Raw genomic sequence first — 6,130 nt, forward strand, 5'->3', positions numbered from 1 at the left:
CAAGAATGCACGAAAGAATAAAACAATAACAAGACATTAAATAAAGAGAAAAGCAAAAAGCTGAGGCACAAGCTTATGATATACTCCGTTTACATATTATATTCTATGAGGCAACCGTTTCAAAACAGAATCAAAAATAGAGTTCCAAATGTTATAATAATCATATCTCAGTTGCATATGTGTTTACCACCTTCATTTTGTATTATTTATGTATTTCATACTGCCTTGTCATAGCATTCCACAAGTTAACCCTTTTCTCACAACCATTCAAGCCACTAAGAAGTGGGAAAACCTAAAGAAGAAGTACAGGGTGAACCAAATGTATACCTGGTGAATGGGCTACTGGATCACATAGGCTATTTCTGTATATGGGTTTACTTTACACTCATAGTGAATCTTCCTGAATGATCTGGCTCTAGTCTTAATAAGTAAGGCTTCATAAAAAGATGTACTGTGTTACTCTAACTGTACACTCAGGATCTGCTTTTACCCAAGACCGGATCAGGGACAGAGGGTGGCGAAATGACAGCTGGGAATTGGCCTTTCTTTGAGGCAATGCACAAGGCTCTGGGGCAGAGAGACACCATCCAGCCTCTAAATCTCATTGCCACAGGAGAAGACTCAGATGTTGCAGAGGAGCCCGATGAGGAGCCCAGTACCTCTGCTCCAGGGCCATCCATCCCATAAAGGTCTGGGGGTTCCAAAAGGCCAAAACCCCCCAAAAGACGAAATTAGGTTTTGGAGTACCTCCAGGAGTACACAGAACGGCAGGAGAAGAGGCAGAGGGAGCTGGACGAAAGGGAGGAAGAGAGAGAGGGGAAAAAAAACAGGAGCAGCTGGACACCCTCATGTGGGTCCCACTCTTCTCCTGGATGTCATCAGGTGGAGCAGGGGGGGACCAGGTTCCTCAGGCTGGAGCTCTGGCTCTTCCATGACATCCCCATGTCTGAGACACACATTGTGAAGGATCGCACAGGCCTGGGCAACTTCAGAACAGAACTTGGGCCTAACCTCCAGCGCCTTGAATAAGGTGGCCCGCCACCATATACCTTCATGACCCCAAATGTCCTCTCAACTATAGAACGGGCTCTGGCATGCTTTTTATTAAAGCGCTCCTAAATCCTTCCTTGTAACAAAAATGTCCAGAAATCTCCCAGAGGAGTCACAGATGCCTTGCAGTTGAATAGAGTGAATCTGCTTGTAATTGTAATAATCACACTGGTTATGTTTTGGTGGTTTAATTCTAATGTGACAGCAATCTATGGCTCCCACAGCCTTATTGAAGGCGTCATGCTGTGCCAGCTGTCCAACTTCCTCCAAGGTGTTAGGATTGGGGAAGAAGATGACTTTAGATTTACAGTGACGAAATCTCTTTAGCAATTCTGTCCACAACTCTACAAATTGTGGACTTTGGCACATCAAAAGCCTGTGCAGTCACCCGGTAAGACACCCCATGAGCCAGCCAAAACACATAAATAAGGACCTCTAAATGGTGTCCCCAGCCATGATCCCTCTCCTGGTGCAAAATGGTTAGAAGGCCGTTGAAGGCCTCTCTGGACACCCTAAAGTCAATCCCCATGTCTCGTTCCACATTCATGTAGGTCCTGAGGACTGGCACAAGGCTGTTCAGCCTGGCATAGTGAGTGCACTGGAATGCCTGAATTTACACAGAAACACTACATCAATAAGGATTTAAGATGGTACATAAAACACATGAAATTAAAGCATATATAAAGTTTATTCATCAATGTCTAAACATTTTTGTTTTTCTGACAGAAACAAGTGAATAGATTTGAAAATGACCTCTTGTCCACTCTGTAAGACAAGAGCCTGCAAGACATTGAAATCGGGCAGTCGACGCCTCCTCGGCCACGAAGAAATAAATACATTTAAAATCAAAATTCCCAAACTCACAATGGCACGCAACATGTTTTGCGAGGCTGTCAAGACGACGTCAGATGACACAAAGTGCTGTCCCATTCCTATTTATACCATTTCGAGCCCTTGCAGCCTCTCACACTCAACCACTTACCAAGTGACGTCAATTAAGTCCTTGAGGGTTCAGGGCTTAGGGAGGACATTGGGAGTTGGCCTATGTTTCCATCTTACAATTCCAACCTTTTCAATGTGTGTTTTCTCTTATTCATTGTTTGGTTGTACTTAGCTCCAAGCGATTGTGTCACTTCTGGCTGCAAAAAAACCCCATGGTGACAACCAAACACCAACGCTAGTTAATGACGTGCTAATGTACTCTGCTAATGTTAGCTTGTACTCTGCTAATGTTAGCTTGTACTCTGCTAATGTTAGATCCACAGGTTTTTACGTAGAAAAGTAACATTTTAGAAAACGTATATCTCCTTCCAACCTCTCAGGGTAACGAGTATCACTATTACACAACATTTAACCATGACTAGCTTCAAATCCACAAAATCAGTCTAAAAATGTAAATCTAAAACCATTGGAGTTGATGGAGCAGAGCCGGATAGTTCTGTGGATTGTGCTGATGCTACACTACGAGGGGCGTGACTTAGCGATGGGCTAATTAGGTACGCCTCAACCCATGTTTCAAATATAGAAAAATGATCTCCAACAAGTGCTCGGATGAAGTTACATTGATCATTTCTCACTTCTTTCAAAAGATGGAAGCCGAGCCGAGGAGGGACAATTTATTGGAATGCAGTACAACTTCTGAATGCTGCCCAATCTGGCAACAGAAAATGGGGGACAAACAGTCGCACAATTCGTCGACCGAATAATCCAACCTGACCTCCTCCCTGACAGATTTTGTATCACTAATAGCTTTGTTGTTGATAGTCTTGTGAGGATAGCCTACTTGATGACAAGGTCTGAGCAGGCAGCTTCTGAAAAATATGGTCATCATTTACACCAAAAATGGCACTGTTGGATTTCCAGTGCACCAAATGCCCTTCAAATAAGTGCAGACAAAACACAAAGCCTTAATGAGCCTCAGGATTCTGTCACATCGCTGGTGCACAGCTTCACCTTGCACCTGGTGATGAACGACCGTACTTGCAACCCCGGTGAACAATTACAAACAGCCACTGGCTATGTGGTGCTCTCTAGCAGTGCTCAGCTGACATGGCATCATTCATAACTCACCTAATGGCTTGTTCACGTCTTCATATGGGAGAGTCATGAGTCACCAGGGCAAAGCATTCCTCCAGATTCACTAAAAAGATGAATGAATGAATCCAATTGGAGGAGCTGTTCACTTGTAACAAATACCCTACGTGGCGGACATTCGCACACTCAAAACAGACCCACACTAGTGGTGAAGTAATTAGTAATTGTTTACAACAACAAAGTTCAAAAAAGTTTCATAAAAATTCTATGCCAGGCAATGTATCACGTCATTTCAAAGTGATCAGCAGATATCTATGATGGCAAACGTGGAAGGATGTCTGAAAATGCGTGACCGTCCTATAATTTGACCAACAAAAGCATCCAGCACACAGCTCTTCGCCTCTTTGTCGTGGTACTTTAGGTGTGGGTCGATTCATTTCACAGCTGTCATTCTGTCCTTTTCCCTGCTCTCGGTGAGAAGCCTCGGGGGTGAGCTTCAACCTTGAGCAACTTTGGAGAGTTGTAGACTTTGTCCGTCACCTTCAAACTCCGCCTCCCACTGCAGATATTTATATATATATAAAAAGATACATATATGGGGCTATGGCTGCCCTTAGCACTCCGTACTGCACGGAGGCCCAAGGGAGGGGATAACAAGCCGAGGAGTTGTTAGTAGTCGGCTGACGTATTTCTAAGTGGTCTGTGGGTCTGTGGTCTGGGTGTGCAGGTCACTCTGCTAGCACGACTGTTATTGATCACTATCATAGTGTTGCATCTGTACGGGGCTCTCTAACCCATACAGGTTGGCACGCCGATATATATATATATAAAAAGGCAGACATGCATTTAAGTGTTTTAAATGACCTCACTAGGCTTGGGCCAGTGTAAAAAAGTCAAGATGAAATTAAAAACGCCTTGTTAACCATTCAGGTCATGTTGTAAAGCTATTTAAAAACATACGCTAAAATAAAAAAAATCCTTCATATATTAAAGAAGTCCAATTGTTTCTTCCTGTAAAACCAAATAAGATGTGTATTTAGGCAAGCTAAAACCAACCAATTTCAACCAACAATATCATGACAATATCATGACATCCATGCATCAATCAATCTGCAACTCTTAGTGATGAGGGAGAACTGTGTGTGTGGACCCAAAGTGCTTTGTAGTTCCGTATCACTGTCATGGTTTTGCAAAAAAGACAACAGGAGATGGACCCAAATGCAGACAGACTCGGGGAGCAGAAGGATATTAACAGTGATTTAAAAAACAAGACTAATCCAAAACTAGGACCAAAAGTGAGTACTGAAAATCCAGAAACAGGAAAATGTCACGTGAAACAGGGTCAGGTGAATCAGAAACCCAAACACGGGACACATACAGGAAGCATAGCAGAAAAACCGACACAGAGAAGGGGAACACAGGGTTTAAATACACTGGAGGTGACAGACAGGTGGATTCAATCAGGGGCGGGGCAGACAATCACAGTGGCGGGAAAACACACAAAGGCAGGAAGTGAAGTGATCTGAAATGAGAGGAGAGGTGAGGAACACACAATAAAACAGGAAATACTAAAATGACAAAAAAAAAAAAAATAGAATAGAATAGAAACTTAACAAGGGAACAGGGCGAGACATGACAAACACAGGAGGAAAGACTACAAAGACAAACCAACACGGGACACAAGAGGAAGGGGACTTCAAAATAAAACAGGAACAAAACCAAGATCATGACAATTGCACGGCATTATAAGCCTGCCCACTTAATGGCGTTCCTATCAAATATTAACTTTCACTGGAGAATACTGTACTGAATACAGCACAGAGGTTAAAGATGCTCTAACCTTCCACTCACTGGGACTTTAAGACAAACGCCCGACTGGACACTACACTACACCAAAACTCAGTCAATAAAAAGAGAATAGCTGGTCCACCTTAAGTTAGCCTGGGCCAAAGTTGTCGCTAACTTCGTGGCTAATCCCCTTAACTTTAATCAGGTGGAAAACAAGACGCAGGAATTTAGCTTGGGTCTCTTCACTGGTCTTGAAGATTTGCTGCATTTATTCACAAACAAATAAACCGTACGGTTTCACCCTGATTGTAAAGTGATTAATTCCCAGGATTATCTTAGTTATTTCTCACCAAATTCGAGCACTACTTGTTTATCAAATGACATTTATTGATGTTGTAATATTGTTCAGTCATAAAACATTCTTTCCTAAAAGTACAGAGTATCTTCCCCAAGGAAGAGCGTCAGGCTTTGAAGCAAATTTAAAAGTTATTCTCCTTCCCCCATTCATGTGAGTGAGAACGAGGCTGGACCGAGGGCTGGGAGGTGGGGTTAAAGGAAACACTATCGTGTGCTTGTTTTATCGGCCCCATAATGTAGAAGATCCGGGTATTTTCATCTAAAGTCTATACTTGGAAGTCAAACTTTTGTTTGTTCCACTAAGCAACTTTCATAAGAATGAACGGGGCGCTGGCTCCGGGTTAGGGATTGGCTTGTGCAATTTACAGACACGGCACTTTCAATATTACCAAACTTTGAATAGCACTGGGGCTCAGCAGTATAATCGCGCTTGGCACCGTGGCGCGAGCCTCCGCAGATGGCGCCCGAGCTCCGAGCATTCACGGAGGCGTTAGACTCAATGCGCTGTTCGTTGACTTATCCTCCGAAGCGCCAGAAGGCGTACAAAAACTGTCAAGAATCGAAAAGACGAGTAAAACCGGCAAAACAAAACAAACGTAAATATCAGTAAATGCATATCTCATATTCATGCATCACTATATTGCCTTTGATTAGGTCATTTTCTGGTGCTCGCGCTGGCTTCACTACGGCGGAGTATAAACCTTTACCGGCTCATTGCCTGCTGTTCACTTTTTGCCGCTGGATGTTAGAGATACTAACATAACAACCAAATTCTCCTTCACTTCCCTGGAGTCAACGAACAGTGGGGTCGGTTCTCGACAACGCTGCGAGCAACACTTCAGGGGCTAAGTAATCAGAAAGATGCGAACGGGTCGGCGCTTCCAACAGCAACACCCTGAAC

General features: G+C 43.4%; 1 pseudogene; it reads right to left on the reverse strand.

The window, feature by feature from the left end:
• Positions 1-846: 846 nt before the first annotated feature.
• Positions 847-1,980, reverse strand: LOC137883612 (putative nuclease HARBI1; annotated as a pseudogene).
• Between the last annotated feature and the right edge of the window lie 4,150 nt (positions 1,981-6,130).

This window comes from Cebidichthys violaceus, unplaced genomic scaffold, assembly GCF_023349555.1.
Source record: "Cebidichthys violaceus isolate CVI_PGR_0920_01 unplaced genomic scaffold, fCebVio1.0.p SCAF_34, whole genome shotgun sequence".
In the NCBI taxonomy this organism is placed as follows: Eukaryota; Metazoa; Chordata; class Actinopteri; order Perciformes; family Stichaeidae; genus Cebidichthys; species Cebidichthys violaceus.